The sequence below is a fragment of the Oncorhynchus kisutch genome, linkage group LG2 (genome assembly GCF_002021735.2).
Source record: "Oncorhynchus kisutch isolate 150728-3 linkage group LG2, Okis_V2, whole genome shotgun sequence".
NCBI classification, from domain to species: domain Eukaryota; kingdom Metazoa; phylum Chordata; class Actinopteri; order Salmoniformes; family Salmonidae; genus Oncorhynchus; species Oncorhynchus kisutch.
Window position 1 is genome coordinate 72,749,396 of NC_034175.2, and position 15,378 is coordinate 72,764,773.

Sequence of the window (15,378 nt, forward strand, 5' to 3'; positions counted from 1 at the left end):
TGTAGTGGCTAACAGTCTAGCAGCAGGATGGAGGTACTATAGTACTGTAGTTGGTAACAGCTAGCAGGATGGAGGTACTATAGTACTGTAGTGGTAACAGCTAGCAGGATGGAGGTACTATAGTACTGTAGTGGTAACAGCTAGCAGGATGGATGGTGCTATAGTACTGTAGTGGGTAACAGCTAGCAGGATGGAGGTACTATAGGTACTGTATTGGTAACAGCTAGCAGGATGGAGGTACTATAGTACTGTAGTGGTAACAGCTAGCAGGATGGAGGTACTATAGTACTGTAGTGGTGAACAGCTAGCAGGATGGAGGTACTATAGTACTGTAGTGGTAACAGATAGCAGCAGGATGGTGGTACTATAGTACTGTAGTGGTAACAGCTAGCAGGATGGAGGTACTATAGTACTTGTAGTGTAACAGCTAGCAGGAATGGTGGTACTATAGTACTGTAGTGGTAACAGCTAGTCAGGATGGAGGGTACTACTAGTACTGTAGTGGTAACAGCTAGCAGGATGGTGGTACTATAGTACTGTAGTGGTATCAGCTAGCGGATGGAGGTACTATAGTACTGTAGTGGTAACAGCTAGCAGGATGGAGGTACTATAGTACTGTATTGGTAACAGCTAGCAGGAATGGAGGTACTATAGTACTGTAGTGGTAACAGCTAGCAGGATGGAGGTACTATAGTACTGTAGTGGTACACAGCTAGCAAGCAGGATGGAGGTACTATAGTACTGTAGTGGTAACAGCTAGCAGGATGGAGGTACTATAGTACTGTAGTGGTAACAGCTAGCAGGATGGAGGTACTATAGTACTGTAGTGGTAACAGCTAGCAGGATGGAGGTACTATAGTACTGTAGTGGTAACAGCTAGCAGGATGGAGGTACTATAGTACTGTAGTGGTAACAGCTAGCAGGATGGTGGTACTATAGTACTGTAGTGGTAACAGCTAGCAGGATGGAGGTACTATATGTACTGTAGTGGTAACAGCTAGCAGGATGGAGGTACTATATGTACTGTAGTGGTAACAGCTAGCAGCAGGATGGAGGTACTTAGTACTGTAGTGGTAACAGCTAGCAGGATGGAGGTACTATAGTACTGTAGTGGTAACAGCTAGCAGGATGGAGGTACTATAGTACTTTAGTGGTAACAGCTAGCAGCAGGATGGAGGTACTATAGTACTGTAGTGGTAACAGCTAGCAGGATGGAGGTACTATAGTACTGTAGTGGTAACAGCTAGCAGCAGGATGGAGGTACTATAGTACTGTAGTGGTAACAGCTAGCAGGATGGAGGTACTATAGTACTGTAGTGGTAACAGCTAGCAGGATGGAGGTACTATAGTACTGTAGTGGTAACAGCTAGCAGGATGGAGGTACTATAGTACTGTAGTGGTAACAGGATGGAGGTACTATAGTACTGTAGTGGTAACAGCTAGCAGGATGGAGGTACTATAGTACTGTAGTGGTAACAGGATGGAGGTTACTATAGTACTGTAGTGGTAACAGCTAGTCAGGATGGAGGTACTATAGTACTGTAGTGGTAACAGCTAGCAGGATGGAGTGTACTATAGTACTGTAGTGGTAACAGCTAGCAGCAGGATGGAGGTTACTATAGTACTGTAGTGGTAACAGCTAGCAGGATGGAGGTACTATAGTACTGTAGTGGTAACAGCTAGCAGCAGGATGGAGGTACTTATAGTACTGTAGTGGTAACAGCTAGCAGCAGGATGGAGGTACTATAGTACTGTAGTGGTAACAGCTAGCAGGATGGAGGTACTATAGTACTGTAGTGGTAACAGCTAGCAGGATGGAGGTACTATTGTACTGTAGTGGTAACAGCTAGCAGGATGGAGGGTACTATAGTACTGTAGTGGTAACAGCTAGCAGGATGGAGGGTACTATAGTACTGTAGTGGTAACAGGATGGAGGTACTATAGTAGTGTAGTGGTAACAGCTAGCAGGATGGAGGTACTATTGTACTGTAGTGGTAACAGCTAAGCAGGATGGAGGTACTATAGTACTGTAGTGGTAACAGCTAGCAGGATGGAGGTACTATAGTACTGTAGTGGTAACAGCTAGCAGGATGGAGGTACTATAGTACTGTAGTGGTAACAGCTAGCAGGATGGAGGTACTATTGTACTGTAGTGGTAACAGCTAGCAGGATGGAGGTACTATAGTACTGTAGTGGTAACAGCTAGCAGGATGGAGGTACTATAGTACTGTAGTGGTAACAGCTAGCAGGATGGTGGTACTATAGTACTGTAGTGGTAACAGCTAGCAGGATGGTGGTACTATAGTACTGTAGTGGTAACAGCTAGCAGGATGGAGGTACTATAGTACTGTAGTGGTAACAGGATGGAGGTACTATAGTACTGTAGTGGTAACAGCTAGCAGGATGGAGGTACTATAGTACTGTAGTGGTAACAGGATGGAGGTACTATAGTACTGTAGTGGTAACAGCTAGCAGGATGGAGGTACTATAGTACTGTAGTGGTAACAGTTAGCAGGATGGAGGTACTATAGTACTGTAGTGGTAACAGGATGGAGGTACTATAGTACTGTAGTGGTAACAGCTAGCAGGATGGAGGTACTATAGTACTGTAGTGGTAACAGCTAGCAGGATGGAGGTACTATAGTACTGTAGTGGTAACAGCTAGCAGGATGGAGGTACTATAGTACTGTAGTGGTAACAGCTAGCAGCAGGATGGAGGTACTATAGTACTGTAGTGGTAACAGCTAGCAGGATGGAGGTACTATTGTACTGTAGTGGTAACAGCTAGCAGGATGGAGGTACTATAGTACTGTAGTGGTAACAGCTAGCAGGATGGAGGTACTATAGTACTGTAGTGGTAACAGCTAGCAGGATGGAGGTACTATAGTACTGTAGTGGTAACAGCTAGCAGGATGGAGGTACTATAGTACTGTAGTGGTAACAGCTAGCAGGATGGAGGTACTATAGTACTGTAGTGGTAACAGCTAGCAGGATGGAGGTACTATAGTACTGTAGTGGTAACAGCTAGCAGGATGGTGGTACTATAGTACTGTAGTGGTAACAGCTAGCAGGATGGTGGTACTATAGTACTGTAGTGGTAACAGCTAGCAGGATGGAGGTACTATAGTACTGTAGTGGTAACAGGATGGAGGTACTATAGTACTGTAGTGGTAACAGCTAGCAGGATGGAGGTACTATAGTACTGTAGTGGTAACAGGATGGAGGTACTATAGTAGTGTAGTGGTAACAGCTAGCAGGATGGAGGTACTATAGTACTGTAGTGGTAACAGCTAGCAGGATGGAGGTACTATAGTACTGTAGTGGTAACAGGATGGAGGTACTATAGTACTGTAGTGGTAACAGCTAGCAGGATGGAGGTACTATAGTACTGTAGTGGTAACAGCTAGCAGGATGGAGGTACTATAGTACTGTAGTGGTAACAGCTAGCAGGATGGTGGTACTATAGTACTGTAGTGGTAACAGCTAGCAGGATGGAGGTACTATAGTACTGTAGTGGTAACAGCTAGCAGGATGGAGGTACTATAGTACTGTAGTGGTAACAGCTAGCAGGATGGAGGTACTATAGTACTGTAGTGGTAACAGCTAGCAGGATGGTGGTACTATAGTACTGTAGTGGTAACAGCTAGCAGGATGGAGGTACTATAGTACTGTAGTGGTAACAGCTAGCAGGATGGAGGTACTATAGTACTGTAGTGGTAACAGCTAGCAGGATGAGTACTATAGTACTGTAGTGGTAACAGCTAGCTAGGATGGATGGAGGGTACTATAGTACTGTAGTGGTAACAGCTAGCAGGCAGGATGGAGGGTACTATAGTACTGTAGTGGTAACAGCTAGCAGGATGGAGGTACTACAGTACTGTAGTGGTAACAGCTAGCAGCAGATGGAGGGTACTATAGTACTGTACGTGGTAACAGCTAGAGCAGGATGGAGGTACCATAGTACTGTAGTGGTAACAGCTAGCAGGATGGAGGTACTATAGTACTGTAGTGGGTAACAGCTAGCAGGATGGAGGTACTATAGTACTGTAGTGGTAACAGCTAGCAGGATGGAGGTTACTATAGTACTGTAGTGGTAACAGCTAGCAGGATGGAGGTACTATAGTACTGTAGTGGTAACAGTAGCAGGATGGAGGTACTATAGTACTGTAGTGGTAACAGCTAGCAGTGATGGTGGTACTATAGTACTGTAGTGGTAACAGCCTGAGCAGGGATGGTGGTTACTATAGTTACTGTAGTGGTAACAGCTAGCAGGATGGATGGTACTATAGTACTGTTAGTGGTAACAGGATGGAGGTACATAGTACTGTAGTGGTAACAGCTAGCAGGATGGAGGTACTCTAGTACTGTAGTGGTAACAGGATGGAGGGTACTATAGTAGTGTAGTGGTAACAGCTAGCAGGATGGAGGGTACTATAGTACTGTAGTGGTAACAGTTAGCAGGATGGAGGTACTATAGTACTGTAGTGGTAACAGGATGGAGGTACTATAGTACTGTAGTGGTATACAGCTAGCAGGATGGAGGTACTATAGTACTGTAGTGGTAACAGCTAGCAGGATGGAGGTACTATAGTACTGTAGTGGTAACAGCTAGCAGGATGGAGGTACTATAGTACTGTAGTGGTAACAGCTAGCAGCAGGATGGAGGTACTATAGTACCTGTAGTGGTAACAGCTAGCAGGATGGAGGTACTATTGTACTGTAGTGGTAACAGCTAGCCGGATGGAGGTACTATAGTACTGTAGTGGTGGTAACAGCTAGCAGGATGGCAGGTACTATAGTACTGTAGTGGTAACAGCTAGCAGGATGGAGGTTACTATAGTACTGTAGTGGTAACAGCTAGCAGGATGGAGGTACTATGTACTGTAGTGGTAACAGGCTAGCAGGATGGAGGGTACTATGTACTGTAGTGTGGTAACAGCTAGCAGGATGGAGGTACTATAGTACTGTAGTGGTAACAGCTAGCAGGATGGTGGTACTAGTACTGTAGTGGTAACAGCTAGCAGGATGGTGGTACTATAGTACTGTAGTGGTAACAGCTAGCAGGATGGAGGTACTATAGTACTGTAGGTGGTAACAGATGAAGTGGAGGTACTATAGTACTGTAGTGGTAACAGCTAGCAGGATGGACCCCGGGTACTTAGTACGTAGTGGTTAACAGGATGAGGGTTACTCTAGTAGTGTAGTGGTAACAGCTAGCAGGATGGAGGTACTATAGTACTGTAGTGGTAACAGCTAGCAGGATGGAGGTACTATAGTACTGTAGTGGTAACAGGATGGAGGTACTATAGTACTGTAGTGGTAACAGCTGCAGGATGGAGGTACTATAGTACTGTAGTGGTAACAGCTAGCAGGATGGAGGTACTATAGTACTGTAGTGGTAACAGCTAGGCAGGCATGGATGGGGTACTATAGTAACTGTAGTGGTAACAGCTTAGCAGGATGGAGGTACTTAGTACTGTAGTGGTAACAGCTAGCAGGATGGAGGACTATAGTATGTAGTGGTACAGCTAGCAGGATGGAGGTACTATAGTACTGTAGTGGTAACAGCTAGCAGGATGGAGGTACTATAGTACTGTAGTGGTAACAGCTAGCAGGATGGTGGTACTATAGTACTGTAGTGGTAACAGCTAGCGGATGGAGGTACTATAGTACTGTGTGGGTAACAGCTAGCAGGATGGAGGTACTATAGTACTGTAGTGGTAACAGCTAGCAGGATGGAGGTACAGCTGTAGTGGTGGATAGCAGCAGGATGGAGGTACTATAGTACTGTAGTGGTAACAGCTAGCAGGATGGAGGTACTATAGTACTGTAGTGGTAAACTAGCAGCAGGATGGAGGTACTATAGTACTGTAGTGGTAACAGCTAGCAGGATGGAGGTACTATAGTACTGTAGTGGTAACAGCTAGCAGGATGGAGGTACTATAGTACTGTAGTGGTAACAGCTAGCAGGATGGAGGTACTATAGTACTGTAGTGGTAACAGCTAGCAGGATGGAGGTACTATAGTACTGTAGTGGTAACAGCTAGCAGGATGGAGGTACTATAGTACTGTAGTGGTAACAGCTAGCAGGATGGAGGTACTATAGTACTGTAGTGGTAACAGCTAGCAGGATGGAGGTACTATAGTACTGTAGTGGTAACAGCTAGCAGGATGGAGGTACTATAGTACTGTAGTGGTAACAGCTAGCAGGATGGAGGTACTATCGTACTGTAGTGGTAACAGCTAGGCAGGATGGAGGTACTATAGTACTGTAGTGGTAACAGCTAGCAGGATGGAGGTACTATAGTACTGTAGTGGTAACAGCTAGCAGGATGGAGGTACTATAAGTACTGTATTGGTAAACAGCTAGCAGGATGGAGGGTACTATAGTACTGTAGTGGTAACAGCTAGCAGGATGGAGGTACTATAGTACTGTAGTGGTAACAGCTAGCAGGATGGAGGTACTATAGTACTGTAGTGGTAACAGCTAGCAGGATGGAGGTACTATAGTACTGTAGTGGTAACAGCTAGCAGGATGGAGGTACTATAGTACTGTAGTGGTAACAGCTAGCAGGATGGAGGTACTATAGTACTGTAGTGGTAACAGCTAGCAGGATGGAGGTACTATAGTACTGTAGTGGTAACAGCTAGCAGGATGGAGGTACTATAGTACTGTAGTGGTAACAGCTAGCAGGATGGAGGTACTATAGTACTGTAGTGGTAACAGCTAGCAGCAGGATGGAGGTACTATAGTACTGTAGTGGTAACAGCTAGCAGGATGGAGGTACTATAGTACTGTAGTGGTAACAGCTAGCAGCAGGATGGAGGTACTATAGTACTGTAGTGGTAACAGCTAGCAGGATGGAGGTACTATAGTACTGTAGTGGTAACAGCTAGCAGGATGGAGGTACTATAGTACTGTAGTGGTAACAGCTAGCAGGATGGAGGTACTATAGTACTGTAGTGGTAACAGCTAGCAGGATGGAGGTACTATAGTACTGTAGTGGTAACAGCTAGCAGGATGGAGGTACTATAGTACTGTAGTGGTAACAGCTAGCAGGATGGAGGTACTATAGTACTGTAGTGGTAACAGCTAGCAGGATGGAGGTACTATAGTACTGTAGTGGTAACAGCTAGCAGGATGGAGGTACTATAGTACTGTAGTGGTAACAGCTAGCAGGATGGAGGTACTATAGTACTGTAGTGGTAACAGCTAGCAGGATGGAGGTACTATAGTACTGTAGTGGTAACAGCTAGCAGGATGGAGGTACTATAGTACTGTAGTGGTAACAGCTAGCAGGATGGAGGTACTATAGTACTGTAGTGGTAACAGCTAGCAGGATGGAGGTACTATAGTACTGTAGTGGTAACAGCTAGCAGGATGGAGGTACTATAGTACTGTAGTGGTAACAGCTAGCAGGATGGAGGTACTATAGTACTGTAGTGGTAACAGCTAGCAGGATGGAGGTACTATAGTACTGTAGTGGTAACAGCTAGCAGGATGGAGGTACTATAGTACTGTAGTGGTAACAGCTAGCAGGATGGAGGTACTATAGTACTGTAGTGGTAACAGCTAGCAGGATGGAGGTACTATAGTACTGTAGTGGTAACAGCTAGCAGGATGGAGGTACTATAGTACTGTAGTGGTAACAGCTAGCAGGATGGAGGTACTATAGTACTGTAGTGGTAACAGCTAGCAGGATGGAGGTACTATAGTAACTGTAGTGGTAACAAGCTAGCAGGATGGAGGTACTAATTGTACTGTAGTGGTAACAGCTAGCAGGATGGAGGTACTATAGTACTGTAGTGGTAACAGCTAGCAGGATGGAGGTACTATAGTACTGTAGTGGTAACAGGATGGAGGTACTATAGTACTGTAGTGGTAACAGCTAGCAGGATGGAGGTACTATAGTACTGTAGTGGTAACAGGATGGAGGTACTATAGTACTGTAGTGGTAACAGCTAGCAGGATGGAGGTACTATAGTACTGTAGTGGTAACAGCTAGCAGGATGGAGGTACTATAGTACTGTAGTGGTAACAGCTAGCAGGATGGAGGTACTATAGTACTGTAGTGGTAACAGCTAGCAGGATGGAGGTACTATAGTACTGTAGTGGTAACAGCTAGCAGGATGGAGGTACTATAGTACTGTAGTGGTAACAGCTAGCAGGATGGAGGTACTATAGTACTGTAGTGGTAACAGCTAGCAGCAGGATGGAGGTACTATAGTACTGTAGTGGTAACAGCTAGCAGGATGGAGGTACTATAGTACTGTAGTGGTAACAGCTAGCAGGATGGAGGTACTATAGTACTGTAGTGGTAACAGCTAGCAGGATGGAGGTACTATAGTACTGTAGTGGTAACAGTAGCAGGATGGAGGTACTATGTACTGTAGTTGGTAACAGCTCGCAGGATGGAGGTACTATAGTACTGTAGTGGTAACAGCTAGCAGGATGGAGGTACTATAGTACTGTAGTGGTAACAGCTAGCAGGATGGAGGTACTATAGTACTGTAGTGGTACAGCTAGCAGGATGGAGGTACTATAGTACTGTAGTGGTAACAGCTAGCACGGATGGTGGTACTATAGTACTGTTAGTGGTAACAGCTAGCAGGATGGATGGTACTTATAGTACTGTAGTGGTAACAGCTAGCAGGATGGAGGTACTATAGTACTGTAGTGGTAACAGCTAGCAGGATGGAGGTACTATAGTACTGTAGTGGTAACAGCTAGCAGGATGGAGGTACTATAGTACTGTAGTGGTAACAGCTAGCAGGATGGAGGTACTTACTGTAGTGGTAACAGCTAGCAGGATGGAGGTACTATAGTACTGTAGTGGTAACAGCTAGGCAGGATGGAGGTACTATAGTACTGTAGTGGTAACAGCTAGCCAGGATGGAGGTACTATAGTACTGTAGGTGGTAACAGCTAGCAGGATGGAGTACTATAGTACTGTAGTGGTAACAGCTAGCAGGATGGAGGTACTATAGTACTGTAGTGGTAACAGCTAGCAGCAGGATGGAGGTACTATAGTACTGTAGTGGTAACAGCTAGCAGGATGGAGGTACTATAGTACTGTAGTGGTAACAGCTAGGCAGGATGGAGGTACTATAGTACTGTAGTGGTAACAGCTAGCAGGATGGAGGTACTATAGTACTGTAGTGGTAACAGCTAGCAGGATGGAGGTACTATATGTACTGTAGTGGTAACAGCTAGCAGGATGGAGGTACTATAGTACTGTAGTGGTAACAGCTAGCAGGATGGAGGTACTATAGTACTGTGTGGTAACAGCTAGCAGGATGGAGGTACTATAGTACTGTAGTGGTAACAGCTAGCAGCGATGGGGTACTATTAGTAACTGTAGTGGTACAGCTAGCAGGATGAGGTTACATGTACTGTGGTAACAGCTAGCAGGATGGAGGTACTACAGTACTGTAGTGGTAACAGCTAGCAGCAGGATGGAGGTACTATAGTACTGTAGTGGTAACAGCTAGCAGCAGGATGGAGGTACCATAGTACTGTAGTGGTAACAGCTAGCAGGATGGAGGTACTATAATACTGTAGTGGTAACAGCTAGCAGCAGGATGGAGGTACTATAGTACTGTAGTGGTAACAGCTAGGCAGGATGGAGGTACTATAGTACTGTAGTGGTAACAGCTAGCAGGATGGAAGGTACTATAGTACTGTAGTGGTAACAGCTAGCAGGCAGGATGGAGGTACTATAAGTACTGTAGTGGTAACAGCTAGCAGGATGGAGGGTACTATAGTACTGTAGTGGTAACAGCTAGCAGGATGGAGGTACTATAGTACTGTAGTGGTAACAGCTAGCAGGATGGAGGTGCTATAGTACTGTAGTGGTAACAGCTAGCAGGATGGAGGTACTATAGTAACTGTAGTGGTAACAGCTAGCAGGATGGAGGTACTATAGTACTGTAGTGGTAACAGCTAGCAGATGGAGGTACTATAGTACTGTAGTGGTAACAGCTAGCAGGATGGAGGTACTATAGTACTGTAGTGGTAACAGATAGCAGCAGGATGGTGGTACTATAGTACTGTAGTGGTAACAGCTAGCAGGATGGAGGTACTATAGTACTGTAGTGGTAACAGCTAGCAGGATGGTGGTACTATAGTACTGTAGTGGTAACAGCTAGCAGGATGGAGGTACTATAGTACTGTAGTTGGTAACAGCTAGCAGGATGGTGGTACTATAGTACTGTAGTGGTATCAGCTAGCAGGATGGAGGTACTATAGTACTGTAGTGGTAACAGCTAGCAGGATGGAGGTACTATAGTACTGTATTGGTAACAGCTAGCAGGATGGAGGTACTATAGTACTGTAGTGGTAACAGCTTAGCAGGATGGAGGTACTATAGTACTGTAGTGGTAACAGCTAGCAGCAGGATGGAGGTACTTAGTACTGTAGTGGTAACAGCTAGCAGGATGGAGGTACTATAGTACTGTAGTGGTAACAGCTAGCAGGATGGAGGTACTATAGTACTGTAGTGGTAACAGCTAGCAGGATGGAGGTACTATAGTACTGTAGTGGTAACAGCTAGCAGGATGGAGGTACTATAGTACTGTAGTGGTAACAGCTAGCAGGATGGTGGTACTATAGTACTGTAGTGGTAACAGCTAGCAGGATGGAGGTACTATAGTACTGTAGTGGTAACAGCTAGCAGGATGGAGGTACTATAGTACTGTAGTGGTAACAGCTAGCAGCAGGATGGAGGTACTATAGTACTGTAGTGGTAACAGCTAGCAGGATGGAGGTACTATAGTACTGTAGTGTAACAGCTAGCAGGATGGAGGTACTATAGTACTTTAGTGGTAACAGCTAGCAGCAGGATGGAGGTACTATAGTACTGTAGTGGTAACAGCTAGCAGGATGGAGGTACTATAGTACTGTAGTGGTAACAGCTAGCAGCAGGATGGAGGTACTATAGTACTGTAGTGGTAACAGCTAGCAGGATGGAGGTACTATAAGTACTGTAGTGGTAACAGCTAGCAGGATGGAGGTACTATAGTACTGTAGTGGTAACAGCTAGCAGGATGGAGGTACTATAGTACTGTAGTGGTAACAGGATGGAGGTACTATAGTACTGTAGTGGTAACAGCTAGCAGGATGGAGGTACTATAGTACTGTAGTGGTAACAGGATGGAGGTACTATAGTACTGTAGTGGTAACAGCTAGCAGGATGGAGGTACTATAGTACTGTAGTGGTAACAGCTAGCAGGATGGAGGTACTGATAGTACTGTAGTGGTAACAGCTAGGCAGCAGGATGGAGGTACTATAGTACTGTAGTGGTAACAGCTAGCAGGATGGAGGTACTATAGTACTGTAGTGGTAACAGCTAGCAGCAGGATGGAGGTACTATAGTACTGTAGTGGTAAAGCTAGGCAGCAGGATGGAGGTACTATAGTACTGTAGTGGTAAAAGCTAGCAGGATGGAGGGTACTATAGTACTGTAGTGGTAACAGCTAGCAGGATGGAGGTACTATTGTACTGTAGTGGTAACAGCTAGCAGGATGGAGGTACTATAGTACTGTAGTGGTAACAGCTAGCAGGATGGAGGTACTCTAGTACTGTAGTGGTAACAGGATGGAGGTACTATAGTAGTGTAGTGGTAACAGCTAGCAGGATGGAGGTACTATTGTACTGTAGTGGTAACAGCTAGCAGGATGGAGGTACTATAGTACTGTTAGTGGTAACAGCTAGCAGGATGGAGGTACTATAGTACTGTAGTGGTAACAGCTAGCAGGATGGAGGTACTATAGTACTGTAGTGGTAACAGCTAGCAGGATGGAGGTACTATGTACTGTAGTGGTAACAGCTAGCAGGATGGAGGTACTATAGTACTGTAGTGGTAACAGCTAGCAGGATGGAGGTACTATAGTACTGTAGTGGTAACAGCTAGCAGGATGGTGGTACTATAGTACTGTAGTGGTAACAGCTAGCAGGATGGTGGTACTATAGTACTGTAGTGGTAACAGCTAGCAGGATGGAGGTACTATAGTACTGTAGTGGTACAGGATGGAGGTACTATAGTACTGTAGTGGTAACAGCTAGCAGGAGGAGGTACTATAGTACTGTAGTGGTAACAGGATGGAAGGTTACTATAGTAGTGTAGTGGTAACAGCTAGCAGGATGGAGGTACTTAGTACTGTAGTGGTAACAGTTAGCAGGATGGAGGTACTATAGTACTGTAGTGGTAACAGGATGGAGGTACTATAGTACTGTAGTGGTAACAGCTAGCAGGATGGAGGTACTATAGTACTGTAGTGGTAACAGCTAGCAGGATGGAGGTACTATAGTACTGTAGTGGTAACAGCTAGCAGGATGGAGGTACTATAGTACTGTAGTGTGTGGTAACAGCTAGCAGCAGGATGGAGGTACTATAGTACTGTAGTGGTAACAGCTAGCAGGATGGAGGTACTATTGTACTGTAGTGGTAACAGCTAGCAGGATGGAGGTACTATAGTACTGTAGTGGTAACAGCTAGCAGGATGGAGGTACTATAGTACTGTAGTGGTAACAGCTAGCAGGATGGAGGTACTATAGTACTGTAGTGGTAACAGCTAGCAGGATGGAGGTACTATTGTACTGTAGTGGTAACAGCTAGCAGGATGGAGGTACTATAGTACTGTAGTGGTAACAGCTAGCAGGATGGAGGTACTATAGTACTGTAGTGGTAACAGCTAGCAGGATGGTGGTACTATAGTACTGTAGTGGTAACAGCTAGCAGGATGGTGGTACTATAGTACTGTAGTGGTAACAGCTAGCAGGATGGAGGTACTATAGTACTGTAGTGGTAACAGGATGGAGGTACTATAGTACTGTAGTGGTAACAGCTAGCAGGATGGAGGTACTATAGTACTGTAGTGGTAACAGGATGGAGGTACTATAGTAGTGTAGTGGTAACAGCTAGCAGGATGGAGGTACTATAGTACTGTAGTGGTAACAGTTAGCAGGATGGAGGTACTATAGTACTGTAGTGGTAACAGGATGGAGGTACTATAGTACTGTAGTGGTAACAGCTAGCAGGATGGAGGTACTATAGTACTGTAGTGGTAACAGCTAGCAGGATGGAGGTACTATAGTACTGTAGTGGTAACAGCTAGCAGGATGGTGGTACTATAGTACTGTAGTGGTAACAGCTAGCAGGATGGAGGTACTATAGTACTGTAGTGGTAACAGCTAGCAGGATGGAGGTACTATAGTACTGTAGTGGTAACAGCTAGCAGGATGGAGGTACTATAGTACTGTAGTGGTAACAGCTAGCAGGATGGTGGTACTATAGTACTGTAGTGGTAACAGCTAGCAGGATGGAGGTACTATAGTACTGTAGTGGTAACAGCTAGCAGGATGGAGGTACTATAGTACTGTAGTGGTAACAGCTAGTAGGATGGAGGTACTATAGTACTGTAGTGGTAACAGCTAGCAGCAGGATGGAGGTACTATAGTACTGTAGTGGTAAACAGCTAGGCAGGATGGAGGTACTACAGTACTGTAGTGGTAACAGCTAGCAGCAGGAATGGAGGTACTATAGTACTGTAGTGGTAACAGCTAGCAGCAGGATGGAGGTACCATAGTACTGTAGTGGTAACAGCTAGCAAGGATGGAGGTACTATAGTACTGTAGTGGTAACAGCTAGCAGGATGGAGGTACTATAGTACTGTAGTGGTAACAGCTAGCAGGATGGTGGTACTATAGTACTGTAGTGGTAACAGCTAGCAGGATGGAGGTACTATAGTACTGTAGTGGTAACAGCTAGCAGGAATGGAGGTACTATAGTACTGTAGTGGTAACAGCTAGTAGGATGGAGGTACTATAGTACTGTAGTGGTAACAGCTAGCAGCAGGATGGAGGTACTATAGTACTGTAGTGGTAACAGCTAGCAGGATGGAGGTACTACAGTACTGTAGTGGGTAACAGCTAGCAGCAGGATGGAGGTACTATAGTACTGTAGTGGTAACAGCTAGCAGCAGGATGGAGGTACTATAGTACTGTAGTGTAACAGCTAGCAGGATGGAGGTACTATAGTACTGTAGTGGTAACAGCTAGCAGGATGGAGGTACTATAGTACTGTAGTGGTAACAGCTAGCAGCAGGATGGAGGTACTATAGTACTGTAGTGGTAACAGCTAGCAGGATGGAGGTACTATAGTACTGTAGTGGTAACAGCTAGCAGGATGGAGGTACTATAGTACTGTAGTGGTAACAGCTAGCAGGATGGAGGTGCTATAGTACTGTAGTGGAACAGCTAGCAGGATGGATGGTACTATAGGACTGTATGGTAACAGCTAGCAGGATGGAGGTACTATAGTACTGTAGTGGTAACAGCTAGCAGGATGGAGGTTACTATAGTACTGTAGTGGTAACAGCTAGCAGGATGGAGGTACTATAGTACTGTAGTGTAACAGATAGCAGCAGGATGGTGGTACTATAGTACTGTAGTGGTAACAGCTAGCAGGATGGAGGTACTATAGTACTGTAGTGGGTAACAGCTAGTAGGATGGTGGTACTATAGTACTGTAGTGGTAACAGCTAGCAGGATGGAGGTACTATAGTAACTGTAGTGGTAACAGCTAGCAGATGTGGTACTATAGTACTGTAGTGGTATCAGCTAGCAGGATGGAGGTACTATAGTACTGTAGTGGTAACAGCTAGCAGGATGGAGGGTACTATAGTACCTGTATTGGTAACAGCTAGCAGGATGGAGGTACTATAGTACTGTAGTGGTAACAGCTAGCAGGATGGAGGTACTATAGTACTGTAAGTGGTAACAGCTAGCAGCAGGATGGAGGTACTATAGTACTGTAGTGGTAACAGCTAGCAGGATGGAGGTACTATAGTACTGTAGTGGTAACAGCTAGCAGGATGGAGGTACTATAGTACTGTAGTGGTAACAGCTAGCAGGATGGAGGTACTATAGTACTGTAGTGGTAACAGCTAGCAGGATGGAGGTACTATAGTACTGTAGTGGTAACAGCTAGCAGGATGGTGGTACTATAGTACTGTAGTGGTAACAGCTAGCAGGATGGAGGTACTATAGTACTGTAGTGGTAACAGCTAGCAGGATGGAGGTACTATAGTACTGTAGTGGTAACAGCTAGCAGCAGGATGGAGGTACTATAGTACTGTAGTGGTAACAGCTAGCAGGATGGAGGTACTATAGTACTGTAGTGGTAACAGCTAGCAGGATGGAGGTACTATAGTACTTTAGTGGTAACAGCTAGCAGCAGGATGGAGGTACTATAGTACTGTAGTGGTAACAGCTAGCAGGATGGAGGTACTATAGTACTGTAGTGGTAACAGCTAGCAGCAGGATGGAGGTACTATAGTACTGTAGTGGTAACAGCTAGCAGGATGGAGGTACTATA